This window comes from Pteronotus mesoamericanus, unplaced genomic scaffold (assembly GCF_021234165.1).
Source record: "Pteronotus mesoamericanus isolate MK-2021 breed Mesoamerican mustached bat unplaced genomic scaffold, CSHL_Meso_final contig_163, whole genome shotgun sequence".
Lineage (NCBI taxonomy): Eukaryota > Metazoa > Chordata > Mammalia > Chiroptera > Mormoopidae > Pteronotus > Pteronotus mesoamericanus.
The window spans coordinates 17,127,032-17,144,609 of record NW_026555064.1 but is presented as its reverse complement, the minus strand read 5'-3'; positions in this window follow the sequence as shown (position 1 = coordinate 17,144,609).

The window sequence follows — 17,578 nt, the reverse complement described above, 5'->3', positions numbered from 1 at the left end:
ACCTTTCTATTATGTAATGGGAGCTAAATTTGACCCTGGTCCTGCCGCCTCTGGTCCGCATCGCAAACCGTAACAGGACACTGCTGCTGAATACCATCTATTTTAGTACCAAAAGCAAATTTCCAGAAATGGTTTATTATTTTCAGGGGGCTTCAAGAACTCTAAGAAATATAATCCATTGATTAAAATAAATCTTCAAGTCTTCAAAAGAACAAGAGTTTTATATAAAATATCTTCAATATGCTAACAATTATGGAATTTAAAAAATTTGCAAGGGGATACTGAGACAAAAGTCAATAGGATTAGATACAAAGAAAATGAATAAACAAAAGAAGTATTCTTAAAAATCTAAGACAAAGAAAACAGAATAAAAACATATACTGATGGATATAAAAGCAAGACTAATTAAGACACCCAAGTTACCAAACAAATTTTGAGTAGATTAAATAGTAAGATGTGATTTGATAGATTTGGAAGCAAAAGAATGGAGATGCCTGATATTCTTGAAGAACAGACAATATGGAATCTTTCCTGACATAAAACAACGAATCAGCCAAAAAGGTGTGCCATTTTTCAAGGAATGCTGAGACGTAAGGGTCCTTAACCAGATAAATGCTGGCAAAGTATTTTTACTGACAAGGAATAGGAAGGGTATTATTTAGGCTTATAAACAGAAAAGAGTTTTATTATTAGCACCAATTTTGTATGAAACTATGCAACTTTAAAAACAAAATGCAAGATACCAGCATCTAGTAAAAAAATATGGGCTGAAAATTTCATATCAAGCATTTTGTATACATATGAATGCAAATACATGTGTCCTTTGTTTTGCAAAATTAAGAAAATATTATTTATGTATCTTTAAAAATTATTTTCTAAAAAATCTGCTATTTTTCAAGAAGAATTAGAAGTTCTGGGCCATTGAAGATTTTGTATTATTTCTTTAATCAGAAAAAATTATATAAAGATATAGCTGTATATATATAGGTATAGATACATATGTACAGATATGTTATACATAAAAAAGCTAATTTAAAATGATATAAAATATATTTATTTTTTAAATTATCACTTAGTAGTATAGATATAAATCAGCAAATTACATTTAGGTGAAGTTTAAATCAGTATTAATTTTCATTATATTATATCAACACAACTACACTTTAAAGAACACAGGAAGAAATACCCCAAATGCCAAAGTACATGTTTGTGTACAAGTCCATTGATAATTTTTTCTCTTTTTCTTTCCTCTTTTGGGTATTCTAAATATTCTGTTGGTAATCATCACTTTTTCTTATAGTGGGGAATTAAAGCATATTGATAAGTAATTAGAAAGAAAGTCCTCCTTGTCCCACCCTTCTCCCCGATCATCCAACAACTAGGAAATTTTAGGCTAAGCTATTCAGTCCAGGTGCATTACCGGGTCCTGATGGTATTAGACAAGAGGCAACCTTGATATCATATAACCTCAAGTTCCAAAATCTGAAGGACTGCACTTTATTTGACCCTTAAATATATTATAACACATACTCAGAGTGCCTAAAAACCCTCCTCTGGCATGAGGCAGAAAGACGTAAAAAGCCCTTTTTAGCTAACCTTTCTCTTAGGCCTTGTTTACAAGAACCCTAGTTTTACAGAAAGCAAATTACCTCATGTCCAAAGCTTTCAGCCCTCTTTCTACTCCAGCCACATGGCATATAACTTTAGTAGCAAAACGTGAGCGAGCCACAAGTGATATTGAAAGAAACGAGAATATTTCTGGGTTACAGAGCCCGTGCGTGAGTTTAACGCAGGGGATTTGACCCGGAGGAAGGGCGCCCCCTCCTGGGACAGCCGTCCCTGCAGAGAGCACGGGGAGCGGAGGCCGGGCCCGCCTCGGCCGCTCGGAAGAATGTTTCATAATCGCTCTGAGCGCATATTTATGGGAGCTTAAATGGCTGTATGGTTTTACTGACAAAAGATACACCCGAAGAAAAGAGAAATAATTGGCCACACAAATCTATATTCTGAACTTCGTAGTGTTACATTTCGCTTTTTAGGGAAACACTGGGATGCAGTGATAATTGTTAACAATTGAAAAGCCCCCATTGAGTATTTAGTTAAGAAGTTATACTTTTTCTTATTTAAATGTTTAGGTTATGTGTCTCAAACGTCATTAAAAGTAATTAGTTTCCCGTTCTACTTACCCTGTCCTTTCAATACATCCATCCGTATCTTGTGATTAAAAAAATAATAAATCAAGAAAAGATGTTGGGAAAAGAGTGCTCGCGAGGGTGGGGGTGGGATTAGAAGATGAACGACTTCTAATACAAGGACTAAGAACTTTGCTTTCCTGCTCATTTTGTTTTGTTGTTGCTATTTGGATGAAGGTTTACACCAGTTCAAGGGAGTAAGTGGAAAAAGTCTGAGAATATATGTTGGTAGGAAGAAATAGTAAATACAGTAAGAAGCAGAATAGGGAAAATATTTTTTGCTTAAACCTTCCTCAGTTACTGAGCATTCTTAGAAGACGGTGACTGACTTGGGAGAATCGTGTAACGCACGTCTGTAATGGAAGAGCTCTGGGGTTTGGCCTGGGAATAGGGAATGGGGATACTTTTACAGCCTCCCAGGAAAGAGAGCGTGAGTGAGGTTAATAGACGTTTTAAAGGCCTACTTACTACAAGTGATCCCTGATCTCCATTTACAGAGTATCCTTCCATGGTACGCGCACACAGAGGGAGATTATATCTTAAAATATTCATCTTCGTGCTTTTCTTGCTGCAACTCATTGGCCTTCCACACTGAATCAATGAGAATTAAGATTTATATAACAGCAAAGATGTAAGACACGGAAAAGGTTGCGTGTGGTGGACAGACCACAATCATTCTAGTTTTTATCTCGGAGGGAACTGCCTGAGGCATTTGTAACTTGGCTAAGGCTGTGCAGCTTCCTACTTACTGAGCTCTCCATACAGGCTTGGGACTAACTCCAGAGTACATTCCACATTTTTCTTTTATATAAATTATGAGAGTCCATTTATTTTCAGTATGGTTTTACTTGTGATATTATCAATAATAAACAGGACGCAGTGCAACACAACCTGGTGCATCGGGTGAGAACATCTACCTCGCATCCCAGCCGTCATTTTCTATCTAAACACTCATTCATTTATTGGGCAAATATTTATGGAACACCTTCCATTTTTCCAAACAGCAGAGATATGTCCATGGACAAAACAGAAAATCCCAATAGCACTGCATTTCAGGAGGTCGAGGGGGAAAGGTTTCCCTGGCCAAGAGGAGAGTAAATGCGGGGTCCCCGAGGTGGGTCAAGTCTGCCGCTTCGGGACCTGGGGAGATGGTGGGTTTTCTAGTACCGAGTATGCTACCCGGCGGTGGGCACTGGCAGGGAATGAGGAGAGAGGGATAAACAGGCGGAAGACTGTGCGTGGCCTTTCACATCACCTCTCGGCAGACGGCCACGGGAAAGTCAGAACAGCATCGTAATGAAGACTGTGGCTTCTCGCGTTCTGTGGCCCAGATCGGACTTTCATTGATCTATTTACCAACTCTGTGTCATTGATCAAGCCATTTAACCTTTTCCTTAGCCCCGGGAGAACTAATTCATGTATAAACATTGATGACAGCAGCTGTCTCATGGAGGTGACAGGAATGCCAATGGAAACGGGCTGTATAAAGGCTGCACCTAATAAGTTTAATAAAGCACATGAAGACCTACAAACCAAAAATTCTGAAACACCTTTGAGAGAATTTTAGAAGATCTAAGTCAATGGAGAGAAAGATGTATATCCACAGATTAGAAGGTGCAATATTGTTAAAACATCAATTTTATAAGAATAGATAAAAAAAGATTGAAGGCAACCCCAATCAAAATTGCAGTGGGATTATTTTGCTGATGATGTTGGTAGAGATTAACAAGTTGATTTTAGTATTCAGATAAATGCAAAACACCAGGAACAGCTAACATTGCTTTACAAAGAAAGGATCCAGTTGAAGGATATGTACCACTTATGACAAGACTTACTAAGACGTTGAAATGGATATACCACTAAAGCTATAGTAATTGAGTCAACATGGCATTGAATGAAAGGCAGACTTGCACATCAAAGCAAAAAAATAGCACATCTTGAAAAATACCCATACATGTATGGTAAATTGAATTTCCATAAAGATTGAGATATTTGGCTATTAAAAAAATCTCTTCAACAATGATGCTGGAACAATTGAAAAGCTTCATATAAAATTAAACCTTGACCCTTACTTCATATCATATATAAAAATTAACTGAAAACTGATCATAGGCCTAAAGGTTAGACCTAAAATTAGGAAACTTTTAGAGGCAAGAGAAAACTTTTTGTGACCTTGGCTTTGTTTCAACAGATTTCTTCGATAGCACACAAAAAGCATAAATCCTGAAAAAAATTAATAAATTGGACTTCATAAATATGTACACCTTTTGATCGTCCAAAATTACTGTTAAAAAATGAGAAGACAAGCCACAGTCTGGGGAAAAAAAATCTCCAAAACATATCTGACTGAGGAGTTAAATCCCGAATGTATAAAGGATTTTTACACCTTCCTAATAAGACATGAAACAACTTGACAAAACGATGGTGTCATATTGGTATTACATGACTAAAGAAACATGCAGGAGGATGGATGTGTCCTATATCATGATGGGGTGACGATTACAAAACTATAGGCATTAGACAAAATTAATCAAATTTTAATTTAAAATTGCCCAGTATTATTATATGTGTATTACAACTGATTAATTTTAAGAAAAAAAAATCATCCATGGATGGTCGCTGTTGAAGCTGAAGGTGAGGGGTACCCGGGAAGTCATCATACTATTCTCTCTACCAGTGTCTACACTAAAGGGTTAAAATGATATGTCGCTAAGTGCAGACGGGGAGGTTGCAGGGCTCTCTCCAATGCGTGACAAAGTGAACAGAACCTAAACTGAAGGGGAGACAGGGCTCAGGGAGCAGGATGGGTTAATGAGTGAAAAGCGTGCTGGGTTTTCGGAGAAGGTCTCTGGGCACAGCGACAGCTTTGTGGCAAGATTGACACTAGCATAATTAAGGGACAAAGAAAAAAAGAGAGCAGGGTGGCTAAAGCTCTGAAAATAGATTTTATTATGAAGTTCCAAATGCAACAGATTTGATCATTAAAATAGTCAAGGCATAAATTTCAGCTGGCATTTTATGGTGCCAAGAGCCGAGCGTAAAGCCGGTCTCCTCAGTCTGAAGAGAACATAAAATCCCTGCCTTCGGTCTTGTCTCATTTAAATTGGACAAAATAAAAAGTTTTTTCAAAAACCCTTAAAATAAACTATTAGATAAACACTAAGGCAATATTCCGGGTCTAAATTACAAATGGTTAAAGCATGCGAGAATGAACGCATTTACAGGTAGCTTGTACCCAGATAACGTGTGAGGTTGAAGCTAATTTTTAAGAAAAGATGATAGAAGTAGAATTCTTCAGATGAAACTTGTGAAGGAGCAGACACGGTTTCCTAACTCCCCCATGTTAGAGTTTGGATGAAATTTCTTTGCAGATAAATACGAAGCCATTAACTAATATCAGGGGTTTGGGGAGAGGGGAGACACCCCTCGCCCCCTCCGTACTTGGGGCTAGTGGAAGGTTTTGCCCTGCACAGGGAGGGAAAAGCAAGGACAGACCTCTCTCAGCGAGTTGTAGCCACGCCCTCCCCCGGGCCAGGGAAGAGAGCTGGGCCAGCTTCCCGGCGCTCCTGCGCCTTCAGGTAGCATCTGCCCAATGCAGCGGGGGGCCCCCAATTTCCCTTGGGCCCTCACTTCTCCCCAGCAGGTCAGACACTGGGGTGAATGACCCAGGAGTGACCTTTTGTGGTCTGCTTTTCCTTCCTGCATCTCTGCTACCTACAAGAGCACTTGACACATGTTAGGCTCTGAGAACATTTGTTGAGTGAGTGAATAAAATCCTTAATCTGAAATAGTTTGCTCATTTAACTAACTGTAAGGAAGAGACTTCATTACCTGGGATATTTTTTTTTTTCTTCTCATTATATTGTGGCCTTAAAATCCCTCATCCAGTATTCATAGCATTTGTTCTTTATTTGAATTATTATTAATGAGAATCGCTATTTAATACAACTTTCATTTGAGTTATTGTGTATGTTCTCGAAGGGAAGGGGCTCAGAGGTGAACGACCCGTGGACTGCTACAATTTACTTCTTTGCTCGCTTGTTTCTACAATACTGCATTCTGCATTTTTTCTTTAAAAACGAGCTAATGTATTTTCAACTAAAAGAATTCCAGCCAATACACATCCATTAGTATATATTTGTTTCAGTCTAACAGAGGCAATTTCTAGGATCATACAGATTACTTAGTTAATAAGTTACAGAATATGTAAAAATGATAAAGTTTTAACTTTATTTTGAACATTCCTTCCTGTTTGAGTATGTTTTTTGTATTGCTGGGCTGATTTAAAACTCTTGGAGGTTAGCTCTGAGCACTGCATAAAAATACCAGTCTGAGGGGAAAATATAATAAGATACACCCTTTACAAATGAGAATGGATTGTGATTTAGGGGAGTGTCCGGTTTTTACAACGTTTCGAGGGCCACCGGAATAACTGTTATAAATCGTAGAGCGGGGCAGTGCTGGTGTCTGAGCCAGCAGGTCATTCTTCCGTGTCGTGGGGCCTAAAGCTGCGGGATAATGAAATCCTGAGGCTTCTCCCCACAGCTGAAGGGCTGTGTGGGGGGTCTGGAAGCTGCCCGCCCTGCTGTGAGCCGGGCGCCCCCTCCTTTCTCCCCGCCCCCAGGCAGCCCTCAGGCTATTGTGTCCTGACTCTCTGTTTGCTCGCCTCCGGCCTGACCGCCTCCAGCAGGGCCTCCGCCCTTGTCCCCGGGGTTCCGCAGAGCACTCGCGGACTGTTATTTTCCGGAATGGATAAAATGCAGGCGCTTTGGGGAATACAAAGTCCTGTCTGAGTGATCTTTTAATTGACTTACACTCATCTCCCTTGATAAAAGAAACTCCCACCCTTGGGTTCTGGAACAAGTCTTTCAACCTTTATCTCTGATCCTCTAAGGTTAGATAAACTATACGAACTGTCTCTCTCTGTTTCACTTCCTTCCTTTAATTTCCTCATTACTAATTTCTCTCATAGTCTCTCATTGGTCAGCACTCAAAAAAGAACAAAGAGGACTTTATGATGGCGTATCTACCCAGAGCACATCCATGCGGCAAGGGTCTTCCTGCTATTTTCCTTGAAAGGGCTACAACGCCCTCTACCCTTGAGCCACCGGGGTGTCGGAGGCTGGGGCCGCGGCTGTGACCCTGGGCCACCCCCGCAGGCTTCTACACCAGGCGGTGGGGCTCAGGCCACCGCGTCCCAGCCCCACGGAAGTCACTCCCTACACAAACCCAGTCACTCAAGTTTTTCAAAACACGAAACACAACTTTGACCAAATCAGACACCTAGACGTCCTAGGAGTCATAAAAAATGTCCTCTATGACTGGTATTCTCTGCTCAAAAACTAAAAATAAATTTAGGTGTAGGAGAAACTTGTGAAAGTTAAGAATGGCGCCCTAGAGCTAAAAATACGGAATCGCTGAGTGTCGCTAAACATCTAACAGTGGCCCTTCGGGGAGAGGGCGGCCTGATGGCTAGCATTCGCCGCGTCCTTCGGTGTAGATGCTCCCAGTGTGGCCAATTTTGAGCTGCCCAAAAGAAAGACCTCAGCAACCGTGCGAGCGGGAAGAAGGGTGCGCCAACTGGTTCTTGGGAGCAAATCTGAGCAATTTACAGTGTCCCACTGCGAGATAAGCAGAAAAAGGTATTTGAATCTGGCTTTGGATATACATTTGCCATCCACACTTTAAAAAACATGCATACTCAGTATTCTATGTTTTTTACCAAAAGAAAAACATTGGGTGCTTTAGGGTGAAATGTTTCAAATCAAATACGTAAACACACTTGAAGGGGAAGTTTGGGTTAAGAAGAGCATCGTTTCCGGTGTAGGTCTGAATCCAGTGTCTGTAAGTAACCCAACCTGTTCATTGTTTCTGTAGCTGCACTAACTCTTCTCCTGGGCGCCAGCCCTTCCTGGTGCTGGAGATACCTTGTCATTACTTTAGAATCAAGTCTCTTTCTGTGTCGTGTCAGGGAGGCTTATGAAGTACTGAGGCATCAGCAGTGAGACAGCATTGGCAGCGGCCATCTGTGCGGCTTGGCATCTGCCGAGGTCACCGTGGAGCATTCTAGATCTCAGTCCTTGAGGCAATCTTCAGGAACGTCCCCATTGCCAGCTGTGCAGCTTCTGGGTCTTCCCAGCTCCACCCCCGGTTCCCCTGGCCTTGTGGAAGCACGGAAGGGCATCTGCTTCTCCAACATCACCCTGTGCTACTGTCAGCGAAGGATGTATCCGTCCAGACGCAGGGTCTAAACACCTCTCTGTGGGAACGATTCATTGCCCCCTCTAGTCTCAGCCCCCACAAACCTATCTGTATATTTTGCTCTTTCCCGAGGGTCTCATCCAAGCCCTCAGCGGGGCAGGGTCTCTTCCTCCGTGAGACCCCCCTACAGTCACATAACCAAAATTTCTCTTCCAATGGTGGCTCTCCCTCTGCCAACGTCACCTTGGGGCGTCTGTCCTTGTCCTGGGTTGAGCGGTGGGACAGGGAAGCCTTGCTCTAATCCGCGATGCTTCTTTCAAATCTTGGTCTGGGTCCTGAGCACCCTGTCCTCCCTCGCGTGCTTTGTGTTTTGGATTCTAGAGTTGAGGAGAGGACCTCCCTTTGCCCCTTGATAGTGTTACTTTCATCTTCAAATAAAAGAGGGCTAAATGGTCTAGCGTTTTAATTTGTAAGAAGAGAGAAGAACAGGGAAAGGAAGCATCAGAGGGGAAAAACCCTTTCTTCCTATAACAGCCGTATCGTACCACACTGCATTATTGGGGCTGTAATTCTTTTATTTTTACTAAATGTTTCTGCTCCTAGTACAGAAGACCTGGTTGGCCTACCCACAAAGATGTTCTTTCCTCAATATTAGATTCTGAGAAAGACTATAATCATAAACAAAAACTAAAATTTGAAGAAACCCATGGGAAGAAGCCTTAAATGACTGAGGAAATTCCCGTTTAATACCACAGCAGCCAACAGCATAACGGATGGAGCTAATATAAACTGCCAGCTCCAGGAGGAACTGCTCGAAAGCATGCATTTTTAATAAACAACTTCTCAGAAGACTCCAGAAGCCAGAGACGAAGAGGAAAGCTAAAAGGAGTGCAATAAGCTTGCAATGTGCTCTTAGATTGACACAGTGGTGGCTGTAAAGGTGTCAGAACAGAGACGGGCCTGAGACGTGCGGCCCGTGCTGGGACAGGAGGCGCGGTCCCGGCAGTGAAAGGAAGCAAGTCGGACCTGTGACCGCTGCGTGGCGCGGGGGCTGCCACCGTCCCAGGAGAACAGGGAAGAGAAGAGCCAATTCCTGGAAGGGGAAAAACAAAGATAGACAGACAGAACCTCTATATATGTGTATATGTGTAATCTCTAAATATATATGTATCATATACATATAAGGCATACATATACGCACATTTATACATATTTTAATATAAATACCTCCCATGGAAATTCTAGTGCTACCGAACCACACGCCGTATGAAATCTAAACTAACATTACCTGTACGCGGTGGACATCTCCAAGCCAAGGAGTTAACATGAACTTGAGACTGGTGAGAAGATAACACACTATTCCTTTTCAGTAACACTTTCCTCTCTCAGTCCCGAACGGCTGAACCCTCCCAGCCATTAGTGCCCACCCACCGGCACACTGTTTGGTTTTGTTTGCGTCCATGTTTTCTGTCTCCTCCACCACATGTAACCGGGAGGTCAGGGGCGTGTTTCCTGCTCGCCTCCAGGAGCAGGGGTCCTGGGAATTGTAAAATACGCTCAGAAAAGCTTCAGGTAGCACAATGCTGCTGACATGTCCTCAATAGGACAGTCAGCAAACCGCACATGGTTATTACCCATTCCCCCCTAAACTGCAATAGCAAAGAGATTTTAAATTAGATTTTTAAAAGTGTCTCTTTAAAAAAAAATCAACAATTAATAAATAATAGCTGGTATAAACAGTAGAGTTCTAAAAATCACACATACACACACATATAGGCATTTACTTAAATTAAAGGCATCATGTAGCATAAACGTAAAAAACAAATGAACAAAACTAGACCCTATGCCTTGGAAGCCACTGGTGGGGGAACGTGGCCATGGTCACAAGAAGGTGTGGATTAGCGGCCAGGACGGGGGCTCTGCGGCCAGGCTCCAGCGGTGCACCTGAGCAACCGCTGCCTTTGACGCTTTCTAACACATGGTGCTAGAGGACGGAGGGAGGGAGGGAGAAGGATGGAAACACTTTAAAAAGGGAAGGAGCAAGAGCGAGTTTCAACACCAAGGAGGCGCGTGGTCCTCAAAGAGCAGAGAGGGAGGTTTGGCCAGCCTGCCTTGGGACACTCCCAGGGCTTGCTTGTCCTGCACTCGCCCGTGGCTGCTGGCTGCACAATCTCTAATACACTAACTAGCCCCCTAGGATGACTGTGCAGCTTTTGTGCGGTTTCTGGCGAAACTCTCCCTCATTTTAAAGGTAAGTGATTGTGCATGCGTGTGTGTGTCTATGGATTCCCCGATATAAGAAAACAGAATAAAATGGAATGATAAATCTCTTCTCCCTTTTCTTCACTTTTAAACTATGGTGTGACTTTGTGTAATCTCCCAGCCATTAATTTTGGAAAGAGATAGGCTAGAAATATCCATTTTTAGTGTGCATACATATTAAAATATTTTTTAGATTATTGTCTGACTTACCTACCAAAGAGACTTTGATTGTAATTTTATCAAAAGGTACAATGTCATCGTGCCCTTATCAAAAAATGCAGACAAAAAGTGTGGTTTGGGCCTGTGGCAGGAAAAGAATTTATTCAATTCATTAATGCAACTGTTGTCTACACAGTGAGGCTCAAGGTGATTTCTCTGATTGGGTATGCCATCGCCATGCATTTGAGTTTTGAGGATGAAAGGAGTTTTCTGAGCTTTCACCCCGGCACAAGATGCAAGATGTATAAACTCTGAGTAAATTGTCAGTAGAGTTAATTTCCATCAAGTGGGGCATCTTAATGAGGGACAAAATAATATTTAAAGAATCGTTTAGAATATGGCAGAGAAATGTAAGTGATAGAACAATTGTAGTATTACATAGGATTTGGTTTGAACCTGCTAAAAAACACCGATGTGTACACTTGTATATGTATACATGAACGATCACTGTTAGACTTACACATTAAGGTACAGCCGCCCTCCCTCATCTGCCAGGAAATATTTCAGTCCCCCAGAGGACACCTGAAAGAGCAGATAGTACCAAACCCTACATGCACTGTGTTATTTTCTCATAATTACATGCCTATGATAGTGTTTAATTAATATTTGAGGCAGAGTAAGAGATTAACAGCAACAACTAATAATAACCTAGAACAATATACCACAATAAGAAGGATGCGAATGTGGCGGCGTTCAGTAAAATCTGGATCCCCTGAACACGAGCGCTGCGCTACGCGGGCGGCCCACCCGAGCGCGGAGACATCTCCCACGCGAGCGGCGGGTGAGGGGGTGACCACAAGGTGGAGACACTGGACAAAGCGGCGGCTCGGTTCCCGGGTTGGAAGGAGCCGGACCCGCAGCAGTTCACTGTGGGACTCAGAGCCGTGTATAGTTTCAAACTTATGAGTGGTTACTTCTGGGCTTCTCACTTAATATTTCGGATCTGGGTTGCCTGTGGATAACTGAAGCCACAGAGAGTGTGGCCACAGAGAAGGGGGACTTCTGTATTTATCTAAATATTAATAAGTCAGAAGGAACAAATGAACCTAAACGATAAGGATAAAGAATGTACATTTGACCGCATGCTGGATTCACGGGATCCACGCAGACGTCGTTGGGCCTTTCCAGCTGGTTGGAAGAAGACCGAGGGGTCTTCTTCCCTGTTTGCCCCAGGAGAGCAGGGGCCAGGCAGCCAGGAATCCAGGGCCAGTGTGGACAGACTTGGCGTTTGGAATCGGCTGGTAGCCTCCGCCGATTTCTGAGAAGAGCTATAAATAAATTCCTACAAATTTCAGTTTCCTTAATACGCCCATGTTGATCTCATTTTGTCTCGGTCATAAGTGACAGCATTTTGGTTCTACAGTAGCCAAAGAAATAGTTTTCATGCCATTTGAAAAATAGGATTGTTACCATGTGTCCAGATGGGTCACATATATAGAGGTGCTTTCTAAAAATTGCCCATAAACTCATAGTTATTTTATGGGATACAACCTGCAGAGGAATGAGATGTAAAACCACTGGTTTAAGTGTCTGTTTATGAGTCAAGGGCATGAATGGTACAGTATATGTTGAGTGTACCACTAGCCCCTGCAGTATGCTTTCCAAAAATTTAATATTTTTTGACACAGACTTAGAAGAGAAAGGGATGTGGTAGTTTCTTAGACATGGAGTTAAAAGGAAGAAAATTTAAGGCTGTTAGAAAATAATTTTGCATTTAATAATTATAAGGAGTTTCCCCCTCAATGTTCAGAGAGGTAGTTTCCTTCATTTTGCTTTCTAATATTTAATACTTTGGTTAATTAGCATGAGTAAATGCATTAAACTATTTTTTCGGCTTGTTAAATTATGTGAAACAAAGTCTAAATATTTGGTTTTTCCATGAATCTTCTCAAACAGATGCAGTTTCTTCATAAAAAGCTGGAACTTGCCTCCTCACACTCCTTCACCCGTTTATTCACTCCGTTTCGTGGGAGTTGTTGTGAACAACGTTATCTGCCAGGCCAAGGGCTGGTAATTAAGGCTGTAACGGTGGCCAGGAGAGGGTTCCTGACTTTGAGAAGGTCACAAACATCCAGTGACAGTCAAACATGGCCTCAGCTAATTTTGTTTCTGTGTGTTTTAATGTGGATGCATGAACCCTCAACACATGTAAGTTTAACTTCTAACCATAAATCACAAGCCAAGATTACAATGACTAATGTCAACATATCCGGGAAGAGATTTCACAAAGAAACAAGTAGAAAAATTCAGAAGAACAAATTAGAATATCATCAAAGGTACACAGGAAGAAGAAAGACAGCTTCAGAAATGTTTGATGAAGGACTCTTCGTTCTCAAATAAAACTTAAATGACACAAGACATTGGAGGCAGAACACAAAGGAAGGAAGTAACCAAAAAGAATTTCTTAATTATTGATGCAAGAAAAACCTGAAATTGCCCTTTGACCTCTTAGCTAGGAAAGAACACTTGGAATATATACTAGGCTGAAACTGTCAGGTTGTTTCTTTTTCCAGATGGAAAGAACACATAAGAGGGCTGAACATTTCAGGCACGCTTGAAATACTGCGGCCTGGCTGGAGGGTACTTTATGCAAATCTTCTGCGTTTGCTTCATTGGCCTCAAATGCTTCATCAAGCAAAATCCAGCCGGCCAGCGCTGGTGAGGAACTCCTTCTAGGCCCGGTGGTGAGAGGCGGCCCCTTCCATTTCCTTAGCAGATAAGACTCCTGGGGGTTTTCCTGGAAGGGCGGGAGGAAGCTGGTCCTGAATCTCACCTTAAGGGTCTCGTCACTCTGTGGCTCATTTTTCCCCCTGTGAATGCTGGACTCCCACAGCTTGTGGGGTGCTGCTGCTGGTCTTCTCCCCGAAGCTGGAGCTCCTCACAAAGGCTCTGAGAGCGGGGCCTCCATCGCCCACGCCGCTCCGTCCCGTCCGGGCACCGCATGGAGGTGGCTCTTCTCGGCAACACCTCGTTCTGGGAAGCTACCCCCACACTCAGGCCCAGCAGCTGCCCCAGTCCTCTGCCCCCAAGAATGCAGCTCTGCGTCAGGAGCCCAGGCCTTGGCAGACAGGCCCCACAGGACAGTACCCTCAGGCCTCCTGGATAATGTGACAAAGCTCTCCTCCCAGAGGGTAATGTGACAGACATACTTAGTTTACCTAATTGTTCCCTCTCAGGTCACACAGTTTTTGTTTTTTTGTTTTTTTACGTAAAAGCTAAAGATAAGTATCAGACTCTCAACACATGAAGAGAAGTTGAATGCAGTATTATAACTTTTGGAAATAAAACAGCAAACACAAACAAGTAAATAGTAATAAAAACAAGCAAGAAAAATGACTTCGGAATGGTTTCTTCCTGATAAATATAATTATGGAATTCTGTTTCCAAGGACAGCTTTCTGGACAGAAGTTTCATACAGATTATGTTTCTTCAGGGGTCTTTTGTGTTTGGTTTGGAGATTTCAGTATCAAAGTGTCGCTGTTTCATTCCAATGCTACATGACTGTGCCGAGAAAAGAATGTATTAAGTCTCTAGGTGAGTGACCAGGGGCGTTGTGTTGACCATTTCTCAATAGAGTTAGAATTTTTACTCTTCATTTTAGAAGAAAAAGATCTGTTGAAATCCAAAGAGGTCACCACCAAAAGACCAGATTCTTCATTATTTTTGTTGCCTTAGGAAATTGTAGGGAATGATTCTGAAGACCATATTGTTTTGTTTAATTGAGGTGTTTTGTTTTTTTGAACAGAAAAGTGTCAAGTTGAAAATGTTCTTTTTTCTTCTCTTTATTGCTTTTAAGGAACCACTCAACCAAATCGAATAATTGAAAAAATGGCACACTTTTTATGTGAACCAAAACTTCTTCACATGCCCAGAAACAAATGCTAAATTCCATTTTAATAAGGCCAGATCAGTTTACGGGGAACGAATTGTTATCAAAATGATCTCAGAGAGCAGTAATAATTTGATTCTGTTTTAAAATGTGTAAGGCCGTTGCCCTGTGTTCAATTGCAAAATCATAATAATAAAAGGAAATCTACCAAAAACATTTATGAAATGTTGGGGGAAATTTCAACACACATAGGATATTTAATGGTATTAATAAACACTAAATGATCATCTAGATATAAGTGTTTTTATATAAGATATCTATACTATTTAGAAATACATATTAAAGTACTTAATGATGAAAAAAAATGTAAGGCCATGAGATACATTTAAAATAAACCACTGGGTCTTGGTGTAACTCAAACAACATCAGTCACATTTGATAATTATTGAATCTGGATGATGAGCACATTGGATTATTTTTTATCTCTCTACTTACGTCCAAGTACATTTTCAATAATAAAAGTTTGGTTTTTAAGAGATTGTTTCATTCAGATTTCAACACACAGAATATTAACTTCTGGGCTATTTCCCAAATCGGGTTGGCACAGTCTCTCTACCCTACATGCTGTGCCTCCCTCATTAGTAACAGCAACAGCTGTGATTTATTGATCTTAGCAATCACTGATCTCAGAAGTCAATGTGATATATATTGATACATATTGATATATATATATAAAATATCTATGTGTGTGTATATATATATAAAAGATAGATAGATAGAGGTTTTCCTTTATAAATAAATAAACTAAATACTTGTCTCCCTAGCTAAAAAAAAAAAAAGCTAGCATTTTTTAAAATCTGAATCTTGTGAATGTTGGAACAATGGATTGAGAGAGAACATGGGCAGCGCCCATGGGCTATTAGATTGATTTACCTGTGAAAGTCAGCGCTTTCCCCAGAAAGGACCGAAAACGGTGAGAGCAGAGCAGGAACTGCCAGAGCTAGCAGCAGCCCCTCCGCTCTGGGCGCAGACCTGCTGAGTCAGGGGAGAGAGCGGCGTTCGGCCACCAGCCTGCTGCGCTATGTGAGAGGCACCAGGGAAAATCTTTCCAAAAAAACTGTGTCCTGTGTCATGAATAAAACCTCTCTGTAGCTTTGTTTTGCCCAGCAAGAGATTTTAAAATCAGCTTAAAAAAAAAAAAAAGACGGATGGTTGTTTAAACATATATTTTTTTCTTTACATTTCCAAACGAGTTTATTAAAGTTTATGAAAAGTCCTGATAGAAGAGACACTTAAATTTCTTTAACCCAGAAATTCGAGAATTATTTGGCTACTGCTCCCTGCGTGCGCGCGCGCGCGCACACACACACTCACTTTTTGGGCCCGTGATCACCATCTAAGTCTAGTGCTCGGAAGAGCTTTGGGAGTACCTCCTTAGATTCACAGTGTGATTCAGGTGCATCCTGGCTCAAAACCTGTCTTCTCTTTGAAGATTCCGACCTCCGCCCCTCCTCGTCTACGGCTCAGACCATCTTGTGACCACCTAAGGCCTGCTTTATAGAGCAATCTTTCCTCTGATACCTTTAACAGTCATATTGTCAGATATCCTATTTTATTTCCTTATTTTTAGTTTGCTATCGGTATACATTTCATATAATTCGATTATCTTTCCGGAGAGTTCCAATTCTGAAATCCTATGTCTTTTTGATTTTGTAAAAAAAGGTGTTGCTCCAGAGGAACAAAATGGTGCTGAAGGGGTATGTCTCCTTGGAATAACATTTCCAAGGCAGAATTGGAAGACTGCTTCCCTTAATAGTAGAATAAAACGTATGCCACTACAGCTAACTTTATCCCTCAAGTAATTGTGGGCATGCCCTGCCCTAGATCACCTTGAGAAATTATTTTTGAAAAGCAGTAAGAGAGCTGGGACTCTGTCACTCAGGAAGCTGGATTAACACTCTGGGGACCTGTGGCCTTCGCGCGCCTGGGTCACAGCGCTCGGTGGTGAGGACCCACAGCCCCAGGAATCATGCTGACCCTTGCGTCCTTCCTGAATTGACCTGGGATCTCAGTCAGATCTCTTCTTCTAAGACTCCATGGAAAGATTTAATAATAGAAAAATGTATAACATGAACATATTTTTTCTAAAAAGGATAAGGCCAGCAAATTGCATCTAAAGAATTCCTTAAGTAAAAAAAAAAAAAGAAGAAAAATGTGTTGGTACCACAGAACTGACCACTCACTTGTGCTTTATTGTTACTTTCTTTTAAAAAAGGTTTTTTTTATTTGTTTTTAGAGAGAGGGAAAGGGAGAAAGAAAGAGAGGGAGAGAAACATCAATGTGTGGTTGCCTCTTGTGTGTCCCCTCCTGGGGACGTGGCCCACAACCCAGGCATGTGCCTTGTTTGGGAATTGGACCAGTGACCCTTTGGTTCACAGGCCGGTGCTCAATCCACTGCGCCACACCAACCAGAGCTATTGGTTGCCTTGTATCAGTACTTATGTTTTTGTACATGGCTTTACACTTTCCTAACTAAACTGGAATGGCCTGAGAAGAGGAGCCAAATTCTATATGGTTCTCCATCCACTAAACTACCAAAGTAGGATGCAGTAAATCTTGAAACACACAGTTAATGATGGGAAGAGTGAAGATTTGTCTCAAAAGTTAAGACAAATAAAACAGTTAATATATATATGATGTTCAAAGAATCATAAGACAAATATCAGGCAAAAAGTGCATGAAGAAGAAAATGCTCAAGAGCATAAAAGAAAGGAGAGTAAGCAACAAGTATTTAAAGAGAAACCTTTGGTTTGAACAAAAGAGGAACAATGGCGACTTCAACGAAGGTAGTTTAAGTGGAGTTGAGAAATATAAA